Here is a 15,033-nt window from a genome sequence, read left to right on the forward strand (position 1 = left end):
GCTGACATCCCACGCAACCTAAATCAGAAGCTCATTTATTAGTAAAAGGGGGACCTGTAGGGTCCTGACCCCCGTTTTGGGTAACTGTTGCCTTGCTTGCTGACCTTGACCTTGATATCCTCCCTGTGCTAATTCCCTGCTGGGTTTCACCCTCCTGAATGCTTAAGGGAAGTTCCTTGTCTGTGTATCCTGAATAATGGGCATTAATAGCTTAGATGCAAGATTGTAAAACATCGGTAGTGAACTTCAGCCCTCTGGGGTTCTCCCATTGTGCTGTAAGCCTGTATTTAAGACCTCCTCCCTCCTTCAATAAACGGCATTGGGGGGATTATACTGTATCAAGCTGATAATAGAAAAATGAATAATAAATAAAAATGAAAAAAAAAAAAGAATTCCAGGTTCTACATTGTCAATGTAAAGAAAATACGCTCCCCTCCTCTCTGTGCTGGGCCCCAAGAGCAACAGTACCTGACTCTACCTAAGAAGCCTCTGGTAACAGCTTCATCACCGCGCATGTGTTTTGGAGTTTCCCTGTGTTCAGAAGCCCCTTATCTGGAGTTCCCCCTGGCGGTTTGGTGGGCCTGAGACCTTCCTGCACCATTCTAAATAACTACTGTCATTGGAGTGTCAGGGATCTTTCACATGGGACATGACGCCACATGTCTCACCCCTTAGCTTTTTTCAACATTAAACAGTTGGTCTTGATACTTCAAACTGTAACTTTCCCCCACCTTTGCCTTGAACCTGCTAGTTCTTCCATGGTATTTCTTGATATTCCATGGTATTTCCTGAGCTTCTGGTAATTGGAGAGATAGAGATAGAGATAAAGATAGATAGAAAGAGAGACAAAGAGATAGAGAGAGAGATGGAAGAGAGAGAGAGAGAGAGAGAGAGAGAGAGAGAGAGGGAGGGAGAGAGAGAGAGAGACTGCAGTTTCCTGTAAAGGCTGATCCAACACCTTATAGGATCAAAACAAAAGAGAACCCCCCCCATTTTTTTTTTTTTTTTACTTACACGTCTAAAATCCAAACCAGCTGTTAGCATAGGTATTCAAGGCATCGCTGAGCGCCGAGTCCATCTGTGCTTTTTTGGGCTTACCACACTTATGTCATGTAGGAAGTGATTTCGACTAGTCTGGGCAGGTTCTGTGTTGTATTGTTCTGGAAACGAAGGCAGTGCCTCTCAGCTCGGGGACCTGTGCTACTCTGTCACTACGTTGTGCTTTTTCCTTCCTTCTTTCTAATGACACAAAGGTGGATTTGGGGGCGAGTCCTAGAGTACAGAGTCCTAACGAATTTCAAGCCACTGAAACATGCAAACATCTGAAATTAGCTTTAATTCCCCCATCGGGTGCTCTCCTCTGGTGTTCTGCTCATACCTGTACCACCCCATTGTAAAACTTCGTCATGCACCATCCCTCTTCTTACGGGCTACCGGTTAACTTAACAACAACAACAAAATTAGCATGGCCAGGGAGATGGCTCACTGGGTAAGAAGCTCCGTTGTTCAGAGGGTAAAAGTGGTCGCTCTGTACGCCCAATGACCCGAGTGCACGGAACTCATGTACAAAGCCCAATACCACGGCGCACTCATTTGTAATCCCGATGCTCCGATGGTAAGACAGAAGGCAGATGGGAATCAGTTAGCATCTATGGGCTCTTAAGCCTAGAGGACACAGAACAGTGGCAGAAACTACGAGAGAGACCCTGCCTCAAAAAGAGGTGGAAGGAGAGCACTGGATCTTAAAATGTTGTTGTCTGAACTATACATCTGCATGCGAGTGCACAAACACACAGCAAATACATTAAAAAAAAAAATCAAACAGTTCCTTTCTGAGAAGGTGTTAAGGTTAGAGATGAAGGATTCACAGGGGAGTGATTTATATAAGCAACTCAAAAACCGTATCGGAGTCATCTGACCGGCTTATCTCTCAGACCCATTCAGTTGAAGGATTTATCCTTGGGTGTTTACATTGAAATGGACTGAGACCAAAAATCAAAGCATCGTATTAGCTAACAAGAAATTGTTGTGGTTCACACAGAAAGACGTTATTGACGTATGAGTTCCAAGTCCATCTATACCGCATGATCCCAGGCAAATGTGGGCTCATAGCCTCATGTGTCTGCTATATTTGTATTGTTAGTTTGTTTCTCATTTATTTATTTATTGAAACAGGGTCTGGCTCTTTAGCCAAGGCTGACCTAAAACTCATGATCCACCTGCCCCGGCCACCTCCTGGGTCCTGCCTGGTATTACAGGTGTGTGCCACCACACTAGGCTCGATGTTTGTGTTAATGGGTGTGCACAGCAAGAGGAAACACATAATGAAGTTGGGGTCGCTAGAGTGAGTGTGAGTGCGAAAGGCTGGGTGGCCCTACACACCTCCCACGAATCAGAGTGGATGGGAAACCCAGCTGCACCACACGGTGTGGCTGGCAGCAGAGAGCGAACGGAAGGCTTGCTAGCCATTTCCCAGACGTGACGGATAGTATCGACGAGCACCACGGTCACACGTCCCTCTCCAAGAATCGGACCCACAGGGCAGAGACAAATAATTCCATGAAAGAATTGGACATGTCGGGACAAATTTTTCAATGGGTCTCCACCAAGTTCAGACATGATCGTGCATGGGTAAGGAGAAATGGTCCAGGTGGTTTCTCTGGCTGATCTTGGAAGGCTGCTTGGAGGAGGCCGGATGCGGGATGAGTAGGGATGGATAAGACACTGACGCTTGCTTTTCAAGGACGAAGGTGGTCTGGGTGGAGCTTTGGAGAAATACAGATTCCTAGGTTTGACATCAGCCTCGGGGATGTGGGGGTGGGGGTGGGGGGAGGACCCGTGTGACCAGCTGGGATGTAAAACCAGCATCAGGGCCCATCAGGAGCGAGGCTCAGGTCCATTCAGAGACTATGAATTGAGTCTTGAAGGGGCATCTCAGGGCTGTGCCTGGATCAGTCAGCTATTGTTCACCTCTTCAGAAGACCAGACCAGAGGAATTCAGTGAGGCATGGTTTACTCTGAAGACGCAAGTCTTGGATGTGAAGGTTGTTAAAGACTCTGAGATTTCCATCTGATATCACAAATAAAGGCCTTCTTCGGAACAAGAAGAAAACCATTTAAAAATCAAGCCCTTGTCTGTGGTTGACATCTTGCACACCCCAATAAACTTATCTGGGGGTCAGAGAACAGAACAGCCACTATATTAAACATAGAGGTCAGGCCATGGTAGCACACGCCTTTAATCCTAGCATTCTGAAGGCAGATCCATCCAGATCTCTGTGAGTTCAAGGCCACATTGGAAATGGCCAGGCAAGGTGACATACGCCTTTAATCCCAGGAAGTGATGGCAGGAAGCAGAAAGGTGTATAAGGCCTGAGGACCAGGAACTAGAGGCTTTTAAGCTTTGAGGCTTTTAGCAGCAGTTCAGCTGAGATCCATCTGGATGAGGACTCAGAGGCTTCCAGTTTGAGGAAACAGGATCGGCCTAGAAGTTGGCAAGGTGAGGTTAGCTGTGGCTTGTTCTGCTTCTCTGATCATTCAGGATTTACCCCAATGTCTGGCTCCTTGTATTTAATTAATAAGACCTTTCAAGATTCATCTACAATTGTCAGCATGGTGGTATACGCTCATAATCTCAGCACTTGGGAGGCTGAGGCAGGAAGATCAGAAATCTGAGATAAGCCTGGGTGGGTTGTGTAACCCGACTCAATCTCAAAATTCAAAAGGCAAACCTAAAGCAAACCAAAATGAAACAGAAAACATGCCAACCTCCCCACCCCCAAAAGAACAACAACAATCAAGAAGGATTCATAATTTTGTTGGCTAAGCCAGTGGTAGACAAATGTTTCCTGTAAAGAGCCGAAAAGGAAATACTTTCAATTGTACAGACCATATGGTCTCTGTCACAGCCTCAATCCATTCCATTGTGGAACAAACATGATGTTAGACGGCGTATAAGTGAATAAGCATGTCTATGTCCCAATAAAACTTTATTGATGATGAAATTGAATTTTATGTCATGTGCACCTGTTACAAGATGCTACCCTTTAAACATTTTGTTTTCAACCATTTCAAGATAGTAAATTCCTGGGCTTGGGATGTAGTGGATTATCTAATACATACAAGGCCTTGGACTTGACCCCCCCCCAGCATCACAAAAATAAATAAAACAAATTCTTATTATTTCCAGTAGCGAAGAGATGGATCTACATAGACTAGAAAAGTGTTCAGCTTTCATCTTAAGGACGTTATGCTAAGTGAAATAAGCCAGCCGAGGAGAGACGAATATTGTATGACTCCACTTACGTGAAGCATCTCATCAAATTCATAGGAGCAAGAAGTAGAATCAGTCTTTCCAAAAGCTTGGGGCAGGCTAAGGGTGGGGTCGAGGTTGTGCTTAATGGTTATAGCATTTTAGTTTCACAAGGCGAATGTGTTCTGGGGAATCAGCTTCCTAACAAAGCAAACACACTTAACATGACTGAACTAGACATTTAAAACAGGTACATTTTATTGCCTTATTTTTCAAAGCTACAATTAAAAAGAAAAAGAAGTGAATTCTTCCACTTAAGCCCGGCAGATCTTGCTATTTTTTTCCCCCCAAACTATAATTACAAAGGAAAAAGAGAATCTCCTTCACTGTAGCTACACAGGAACAGGCCGTAGACTCCTGAGACAATCCAAATCCAAATCCATGCTTCTCAGCGTCCCCAGCAAATCCTCTAACCACATCGAGTGTGAAAGGCAGCTCCCACGAGGCCACCCACAGGTCTATGAAACTTCTTTAACTCCATAATGCATGCTGCTTTGATGTAAATGTGGCTTTCACTGTAAAAAAAAAAAAATCATTAGGAAAGGGACGTTTGTTCGGGCTCAGTGAGGCTGGATAGTTCAGTCCCAGAAGCACAGTTCAAAAGGGCAGCAGAGCACTGGGTCTTCCAGTGGACACTGACTGCAGAGTGAATCATGTTCCCTTTACCCCATTTCGCTGTCCATTCCCGACCACTAACCACTGCCGCACCCCCAATACGGATGCCTCTCCAGAGCAATGATGGCCGACTACTTTGCGGTTTCTCCCCAGAACCACCAATCCCCAAGTGTCTAATATCACTCACTCTGTTGATTTTCTTCTCCCCCTCTGATTATGCTTTTTAAAAAAATCTACCTGTAATTCTTTCCCCCTTCACTCTATCTATCTATCTATCTATCTATCTATCTATCTATCTATCTAACTATCTATCTATCATCTATCTATTTAGTAATGAGGATTGAACTCACGGTGTTGTGTATGCTAGGCAAGTACTTTTCCCCCAAGTGAGACCTGTGCAGATTTCTAGAGCATTCTCTCTGAGCTGCTGTACAGGTGTTGTGTCTCCAACCCCCAGCCATCTTCCTCAAGAGAGTGAGGTACCACTAACAAATGACCTGCCTGGACACTTTGACACATCCCTCCCTGAAACCCACCCTTCACTTGATGGCCCTGAAGAAGACCTGTGGGTTTTGACCAATGTGAGATTACACATGTCTACCACAGTAGCATCACACAAGGCAGTTCCTGGCTGGCCCTAAAAAGTCTTCTGCCTCCTTGTCCCCAACTCCCAGTGACTACAACATTCTCACTGCCCCCCATAGTTCTGCCTTTTCTGGAAGAGCTGGAATCATACATTTAGCCTCTTCAGACTGGCTTCTCCGAGACGCACACTTTCTAAAATAAAAAGCAACATGAGTTGGATGGCACATTTACAGTTCTACATTCAGTTCACACGGACAGCTGGATCGTATAGGGACACACACAGTCTGAGTTCTTCTGCTGAGTGACAGGAGAAGCCAGCTAGGGATTTTAAATGATAATCTCCAAAGTGGGAAATGAGCCGTGGAAAATCAGGGTTTGATAAACAGCCCCCTTTCCCACAGTCCCCTCGCTCTGTTTCATTTGTTACCTGTTTCTTCTCAGAGCACTGGGGAGCCTGGTCCCAACCAACAGGTTATACACATCAGTTATTAAGCAAAAATGTTGGCCCTGTTTAACAGGGTGTCCGGATAAGCACTAGCAAGTTTGGGGGTGGGGGTGGTATTTATTTCCATGAATCCAATCCCCCAGACCTTTAATAAGTAAAAAGATACTCATAAACAAGTAATTCAGAGACATCACAAATACTAGGAAAAAAAGAAAGCCAGGAAATGTCAGAATGTGGTCCTCCTGACCTGGAAACTGGTGTTGGTCTGCTTTGAGTATGCTGTGGCTAGTTTTCAAAGCACCCCCAACCCCATCCCACCGGGATTCTGTTGTCCTGCTCTGACAATCACACCAGACACAGGGGGCGGGGGACAGGCGGGGTAAGGCCGGGCAGTTAGGGTTTTAACAAGTCACTGGTCCCCCCTAGTCCCCCCCCCCACCCCTGCTGAATGTTCAGGTTTGAAAACCACTGATCTGAAGCCCTAAAGAGTGAAGGCCTGGGGCTGGAAGGTTCTGGAAGGCTGTGAGTTTGAGGCAGGAGGCTGGGGTGGGGGAACTGTGCTGAAGAGTTTGTTAATTAGAGACCCATTCCCCCCCACGCCCCCCCCCCTGCAGCCTCAGAGCAATGTCCAACTCTCCAATCAGATCCTGGCCAGGGCTTTCAGGGACGGGGAGTCCAGGCTTGAGACCACAGGGTGCCCCTTCCGGAGTCTCAAGCCACCTGGAGCTCCAAAGTAGGCACGAGAAGGTGGTGTCTGTTAAGTTGCTTTACAGTCTTCTTTCTTCTGTTTCTGGTTGTGAGCCTCGCCTTTAAGGGCTGAGCCATCTCTCCAGCCCTACCCGTCTCCTTCTTAAGAAACCTGGCTTCTAGTTTGTAGCTCTTAAAAAAAAGTTTTTCCCCCCAAAGAGGACCCTAATGCTAAAAGTTGGCTTAAAATGATGATTATTATTATTAATTATATTGTTACTGTTAAGTAAGTCCCTGACAGTAACTCTATCCGACCGCATCTCTAGGAAGCGCCCATCATCTCCTTTTGTGTACACCCTACTACATCTTTTCACCCTAACCTCGCCTGGTCGGCAATAAAAGCAGCCCGGTGCCCAGAGCATCCAAGCCCCGAACCCCACTCGCGATTCCTCGAAACGCTTCCATGCCTACGGACAGAGATCATCGCGCCCAGCTTCCTTTCAGGCCAGCTTTGCAGGGCACGACCCCAGCAGGGTGATGCCCAGCTCAGGGAGCCGCCGGGTGCACGGGAGCCGACGGAGCCCGCCGTGTGGAGGGGCGGCGGCCTTGCCGGCGGGTCCCCAGGCTCCTCCCCTGGGGTGGCCGAGCAGGAAGCGGGGCGGGCGCGGCGCGGGGGCGCGCGGGGCGTGCGGGCGGGCGCGGGGCCCGGCGCCGGGGGTATGCGCGGGTCTGGGCGAGCAGCCCCGGCGCACAGCCGCGGCCCCGGGCGCGCGGCGCGGGGCGGAAAAGCCTGTTTACACAGACTGCACACCGCCTGGGGAATAATGCAGTAAAGGAAGTGAGCAGGCTCGGCCTGACTGCTCCAACTTCCTGCTCTCACACACAGCAGAGGAAAAAAAAAAAAAAAAAAAAAAAAGAGGAGCGAGAGAAAGAAAAAAAGGGGGAAAAATCAGGATCTCATTACAAGAGCAACAGACCGTCTGCAGACGCCTGTCAGCATGGAAAGTCGGGGGCTTTCGCCCGGGTCCTCCTAGAAATCTCCCCAAGAAGACTCCCAAACGCTCCCCCACATCTGGGTAGGTTGCAGGACTGTTTGCCTGTTGCTCCGGCGCTTGCAAAGTTCTCTTCGGGGTAGTTTTTTCTTTTTCTTTTTCCTTTTTCTTTTTTTCCCCTTCGTTCTTTCCTTGGGCTGGTGGGGGTGGGGCGGTGGGCGCTGTGGGGTGTGGGTTGTGGATTGTGGTGGGGGAGGATGGGGGTGCGTCCCCGCGGGGGAGGATGCTGCGCGCCGTCACCGCCACCACCACCGCCACCGCCACCACCGCGGGAGCTCGTGTGCCGGCCTGGGGGCTGCCCTGCGAAGCTGGTGGAAGGGGACCCGGGGCGTGCAAGCTCTCACACCCCTGCAGGCTGGCGAGCGAGGCTCCGGGGCCCTGGGATGGAGACTGGTGGCCGGAGCCGGCTGCGTGGCTGGAGGCTGGGTCGCCGCTGACCTCCAGCTGGGGCTGCGGTCGGGATTCCCTTCAGGATGGGCACCAAGGCGCGGGTGCTCAGATCCAGGGAGGGCACAGGGATGGAGAAGCGGGTGGAGGACGTGGGCCGTGGAGATGTGGGGCCCGGGGTTGCGTGTCCACTCTTCGCTGGGCAGGTGACCCCTGCCCAGGTCACCGCCCCAGGCGCACGCCCAGTCCAAGGGACCTTTAAAAGCCGGCCGAGTCTGCTGGTCCGGATTCGGACCTGGGAGATGGGCCGGGCAAGGGATGCTCCTGAAGTTCTCACTTCTTTAACTGCCAACAAACTGCCTGCTGGCCTGAATTGTTACTGAAACTTTTTATTTTATTTTATTTTTTGGGGGGGAGAAGCGGGGATTAATTTGGGGGCGGGAGCTAAAAAAAAAAAAATTAAAAGGTCTCTGTTTTGTTACGTTTTCTGAACCGAATCATTGCCGAGGATAAGCTGCAGTTACGCGGCGGGTGGGGGTGGAAGCCAGAAAGGCTATTTCAGAAACTGCAAAAGGGGCTTTTTAGAAGGAAAAAAAAAAACGAGTGTCGGGAGAGTTTCTGGCTTGTCTGGAAACGGCAAGACTAATTGCCGTGCGCTTCCGCTTTGAAACTGGCTGCAGACAGCATCTTGAAAATGACTCACTGAGGAGCTCACAAAGAAACTGTGGTTTGCTGCTTCTCAGGTTTATGTATTTTGTGCCCTTTTACAGTTTCCTTTGTAGTGTTCGAGAGGGTCCCCCCGCCCCTTCCCCGCCGGCCCCCTCCCTCCCTCCCTCCCTCCGTCCTTCCCTCCCTCCCCTCTTTGAAAGCCCCTTGCTGGCCTTTAACTCCCTCCAGCCCTCTGCCCGAGGTGGGGACAGTTGGGGGTGGGGGAGGCCGAGTTGTTTTTGGAGTTGGCTGGGGAGAGGGTTAAAGGGATTCTGCTGCTGTAGGGGAAAAAAAAAATCCTTGAATTTTCCACTGGCTGCCGCAGGAAGAGAGAGTCCCTTTAGTCATTGCTAAGTAATGTCTGCACACACACACACACACACACACACACACACACACACACACACCGACTAATCTCATTGGGAGTTTCCGCTGCTCCGCACAGGAGGGGTTTTGTGCAAGGCACTGTCAGCCTGCGGAGCAGGCAAGTCACTGCCTTATTGACTGAGAGGTGCCTCCTCCACCCCGACAGTCTTTCCAGGGCAGTCTCAAAAAACTTGGAAGTCTCTTTGGCCATTTTGGTGCTCAGGCGAACATGCTTTTCTCTGTGCGTGTGTGTGTGTGTGTGTGTGTGTGTGTTTTGTTCTCTGTTGTCCAATCAACTCTTTTACACACACGTCTGCCCATCCTCTCCCATCTGTGCCTCGGCTTTGTTGGGGGGTGGGGGCGGAGGGGGGGGTCGCTGGGAAACCCAGCGTATTCCGGGCATCTATTAAAGAGCCTAAATCGATTTCTGAGCCTTACTGCCCAACAAAATATTCTCTGGCCTCTCTCCTTTTCTCCCTTTCTGTGGCACGCATTTATTTGGAGAAGGTCAGTTATGGGTTTGAATTTATGAGGATTATAAAATTAGAGATTGTGTGAGGAGGGCGTACAGGTCAGACAGTTAAGGAGACTGTCGGACATAAGTGTCCTAAGAGCTTCCAGTAATGACTCTGCTTGCAAAACCCCCAGAGCATGAAAAGTGATGGCCTTTCATTGCCAAATATAGCTCAGGCCTTCTGGCTTTTTTATTTTTTTTTCTTTCTTAAGTCTTTAAATGTTGACTAGAAACGTGTAGCGTTACTAAAAAGGACAAAGACTTTTAGGGAGCCCCCCTTGGACGCACAGGACCCTTTCTTGACAAGGATATGCCGCCTCTTCAGACTTCCTCAGTGGCAAATGTACCCCCAAAACAGCCCAGCCCGCCCACCCTATCTGAGTGAGTGGGCCCAAGTTCAAGATTTCTCCTGCACCCTTCCGTGTGCTGAGTGGGTGGTCAGTAAACTGTTGGTGCTGAGTGACTGAGTTGGAGAACAGAACTCTTAACTGATGGGGAAGCCTTCCGAGTGCTCACATGCATCGTCCTGTCCTCCAGGAGAGTTCCCTGAGGTCCAGGTCGTGAACCTCTAATCCAGTGGTTCTCAACCTTCCTAATGCTGCAACACGTTGATACGGTTCCTCGTGTTGTGGTGATCCCTCCCACCCCCCACCATAAAATTATTTCCATTGCTACTTCATAACTGTAATTTTGCTACTCTTATGAAAATATCTGATATGTGACCCCCACCCCCAGGGGGTTGCGACCCGCTGGTTGAGAACCACTGTTTTGATCCTAAGAAGGACGGGTGTCAGAGAGTCCATCCAAGTTGTTGAAGATGCTTGAGATCTGCTTCTGTGGTTTTTCTTCAGGGCTGATTTTTGCTTCCTGTAAAGAACACCTACAAGGGTGCCACTGGCATCCACCAGCCGATGCCAGGGGTGCTGCTGCTCATCCAACAATGCCTGGGACACCTCCCTATAAATAATCGGCCAGCCCCAAGAGTTAGTCGTGCTTACACGGAGGAACCCATTCTCATTCACCTTAATGATGACAATGATAAAAAGCTCCCACGGGCATTCATTCAACAAATGGGCATCAGAAGTCTTCAGTTACCCTTTTCCTGAGGGCAGCATACTCTTTATGTCTGTTTCTGTCTCTGTCTCTCTCTCTGTGTCTCTCCCCCGTCCTGTCTGTCTTTTTTTTTTTTTTTTTTTTTTTTTTTCTGGTGCCACAGAATGACAGATACTGACATTGTGATGCCGTGACTTTTGTGAGCTGAATTTTTGAAACTCTCTCAGCTCTGACTCTTCACACAACCAGTACCGAAGCCTTTCAGACGGGAAGGGCAGTATTTGGATGGGGGAGAGCAGGATTTTTTTTTTTTATCAGCTCCCAGTTGAATTTTGAAGTCACCTAAGCAATTATTAAAAGCCTTGCCTTTTGTCTTCTGTAAGAAAGCAATTAATTAAAAAAAAAACTGCAAATAAACAGTAAATGCAGCTCTGAGGTCATACATTAAAATTTATGTTTGTCATAACTTTGTGGAACTTAAATCTCTTCCTGAAATTGCTTTTAGAGGACTTCCAGGCAGTGTGTATAAATTAAAATATTCCTTCTCAGTGATCAGATACTGGATTTTGTGTGTCCTGTGCCACTAAATTATATGTATATAGATGGCATTGTCAGATGTTACAAAACGTAACCTATGACAAGCTCAAGGCACTTAATTAAAAGATTCCCCATGGATGGGCCTCCCTGGAGTGAGGTGAGTTACACCTTACTAGTAGGTCTTTTGGGTCTTTGACGTGAGTAGGCAAAGACATAGTCCTCTTTCCTTTCCTGTGCAGGCAAAGACATGGTCTTCTTTCCTTCCCAGGCCTCAGGCTCCTCATCATGCATAAAAAGCAAAGGGATCTCCCTTTGTTTTGATTTTACCCTGGTGACCCTTTCCTCAGCCTACTTTTATTCACTAGCGTTTGTGAGTGGCATGACGTCCCTCACATTCATCAAATAGCCTTGTATGTTCTGGGCAGACATTTTCTGTGTAATAGACGCCTTAGCTCCTCTTGGTTGTTGGAGGGTGATTTAGAGCAGGTTGGAACCACACCAGTCAAAAGGCATCTTCTAAAAGTTACTTTTTCTGTTTTTCTTGGTTGTGAAGCATATCACAAATTACCCTAGGAAAACATAGAAAGCCACAAGGACAACAATAAACATCTCCAAAAATCCTGCTGCTAACATGTCGTTGTATATTTTTGTAGTCTTTTAAAATGTGTGCTGTGTATACAGACGCACAGGAACATGTGTGCTCGCAAGGTTTTATTTGGAGTCATGTCGTATTTTTAAAAATAGCTGATTTTCGCATGGCATCCCACATGGTGCATTTTAATAATGAGTACCGAGACTCAAGTTGCCAAACATTGAGCTTGTGTTTCTTGGGGATGGGTTGACACGATTTCTAATGAACTGGTCTTGTGTTCTGTCTTCTGGAATGTTTTCAGAATGCTGCCCTCTTGAAAGCTTGGGTTCCTGTGTGCTGTGAAATTTGGGATTTTGGTGAGTTTCTCTATGACTTAAGTGTGAGTCATGATTTGCAGTAGAGTATCGGGCTGTGGTAACAGGAAGGGAGGGCACTACTCACCAGAACAGAATGCTAGACGAAGGTAGAGAAAGGAAGTCACACTGAAAAATACACCTTGGGATGATCCAGATGTGGAGGGGAGGAGTTCCGGTCCACGTAGACAAACACTTATTTATTGCTGTAGCCATACTTTCCAAACTTTGGTGTTTTAAATTTATTATTATTTTTTTTTTTAGAAAAAAACTCAATATTATCATTGCCAATGGCCAGTTTGAATTGAAGTCAGCTTTTTGGTCGAAACCATGGCAGCGGCACCATGGTGACTCCCTTTTTGCCATGTAGAGCGCAGCGCCAGCAAATTAAATTACCCCTGTGTTTGTGTGGTTAGCGTTCTGTTAACAAATCCTGAGGGCTCCAAAGGTGGTAGCTCATTCTGTCTTTTAAGTAAGTGCTCTTCAAATATTTAACTCTCTGTGATTCTCTTCCACAATCAGAATTAAAATAGCCTTGTACTCATTCCTGGAAATCCGCACCAGGGTCAGCAGTTTGAGAATAAACTCTGCGATGGTCACTTCAGACAAATGTGATTTGGGCTGAATTCTCACTCGGAATGAACTCTAGCAACTTTACTGACATGTAGTGATGTACATTTCCTGGGAAGAATTACCGAACTATTTTAGAAGTTAAATAGAATTCATTTATAACTTAGCTGAGAATTCTAGTTGCATATTTTTAAAGTAATCAAGGTGATTGGTTGTAATAACATTCGAATTTGAATCAAACTAAAATGAATTGACTTACACACTCAAAGTGACTCAAAGGCTTTTAGTATTTTTAAGTATTTCTCAAGCCATAGGAGTTAAGGCATTCTCATTTAGCTGCGAATCTGATAGGAATCATGGAGTAGATATAAAACACAAATATCTGGATGTGTTTTCTGAAGACTAGTTAGGTTAGGGCCCTCAACAATAGGAAAAGCAAACCAAGACAAAAAAAAAAAACAAAAAACCGTTAAGACCCTGACATATTATTTTTTTACCTTAACAAAAAGGGAATCGGTGTTGCTGCTTTGGTGTGTACACCTCTGACCCCAGCATTTGGGCAGTCGAGGCAGGCTGATTTCTATGAGCCTGAGGCCAACCTGGACTACAAAGTGAGACCCTGTCTCAAACAAGTAAGCAAATAAGCAAACAAAAGGTGGCATTGGTTTACATACATTCATATATAATATTTTTATTTCCATCACTTCAAAGTATTCCCTGAGTATTTTTTTTTTCATTCCAATGGAGATAGTTTCATGATTCTACCAAGCAGATTTTTAAATCCCCAAATTCCTTGATAAAATACTGCAATCCTTTTACTTAACTTTACGGCTAAACATGAACCAGTAGGATATGTGGATTTCCTCATCATACAGGGAAGAACCTCTTCTAGTTTATTTGATGTAAAAATTATTTAACCAGTGTTGTAGGAAAAAATGAAAGTATTGCTTTAAAGCTAACTGGGTTGAGGGGATATTACTTAATCATTCTGTGCCTCAGTTCCCCTGGCTGGAAATATGACTGAAATGGAGGAGCTTGAATGTCAAGTCCCAAGTCCTATAGCGGTGTTCTTGGAGGACATACTTGGCCTTGTGAAAATGTGATATGAATTTTTGCTGCTACCTTAGGGCCTAACGTAGCAATTTAAGTTTCCCGTTGACTTCACTTGACCCTTTATTGAATAAGGAGGACCCAAAGAAGGACAGTGCCACCCCCACCTGGCTTCCTTCCATTCTCCCTGAATTTGGGGACAGAGCTGAATGCTCATTTCCAATGACCTTCTGCCCTCTCATACTGTGGAGCACAGTGACTGAGCTGGGCTGGGCTTGGAGTCTGAGTTGTCCCAGAGAAGGTCCTTGTCTCGGGGCTCAGCCCTCCCTCTTTTGTATGAGCATAATGGTATGCTCCATCACCTCTGCTGCTCAGAAGGGCACCCACCTTCTTTATCCTCCCCTGTCCCCAGACCCTGGCAGCACCAGGAGCTACAGTCCTCTCTGGAAGGACGCAGCTCAGGGTGAAGATGCAGATCTCTAACTGCAGCTGCACACTGTGGATGCCGCCAGCCTCATCAACATGTGGTCCTTTCTTCTGTTCCTCAAGCGCTTACTGGTCCCCCTGCACTTTGCTGGGAATCCACTTTTCAGAGGCTTGCAATCTAGTCATCCTTTATTTATTTTTATCTTTGAATGAACTTAGTAGTTTTCCTGGTTTTTTTTTTTGTTTGTTGGCATACAAGGTAGTAGATGTCATCATGTCATGCATGCTCATGTATGTACTGTACCATGCTCACACCCCTTCTCCACCCCCTCCCTCCCTCCCTCCTCTTCCCCCTCAACTGGTCCTCTTCGGCTTTCCTTATATCTCTCTCTCGGTTCACCTATCCCCTCCCTGGCAAAGCCTGTGCTGGCCCTCAGCCTTCCCTTGGGACCCTAGCCCTCAGGAGAGGCTTTATTCCCAGGTTTCCTCATTACCCAGATTCTTGCTCTCTGAACCCAGGAGCTAGACAGTTACAGGCGTGTATATCTGGAGACTGGCTGTTATTCCTAGTTACCTATTCATACCCCTTACCCCAAACTCCAAAACCAAGGGTATGTGATAATATGTTGTCTAGATCCTTGAACAGGGTAGCTTCAGAGAGTGAGGGATGCTCGCAAGTGTGTGCAGCCTGATGTGTCCCACATCTGTGATGCCCATCCGGCTGGGCGCTCGCTTTGGGCCCACATCTGTTTTTCTCGTCCTTATGTCCACCCAGCACTGT

The 15,033-nt window shown here is 47.1% G+C and overlaps 1 protein-coding gene across 2 annotated transcripts in view; it reads left to right on the forward strand.

The window, feature by feature from the left end:
* The first annotated feature begins 7,345 nt into the window (after positions 1 to 7,345).
* Elk3 (ETS transcription factor ELK3) overlaps positions 7,346 to 15,033 on the forward strand; it is a 66,386-nt gene continuing 58,698 nt past the window's right edge. For both annotated transcript variants that reach the window (XM_028880235.2, XM_037196818.1), the window contains exon 1: positions 7,346 to 7,720. The gene's annotated coding sequence lies outside the window, so the exon portion shown is untranslated. The remainder of the gene's footprint in view (positions 7,721 to 15,033) is intronic.

The sequence above is a fragment of the Peromyscus leucopus genome, chromosome 18 (genome assembly GCF_004664715.2).
Source record: "Peromyscus leucopus breed LL Stock chromosome 18, UCI_PerLeu_2.1, whole genome shotgun sequence".
Taxonomy (NCBI): Eukaryota; Metazoa; Chordata; class Mammalia; order Rodentia; family Cricetidae; genus Peromyscus; species Peromyscus leucopus.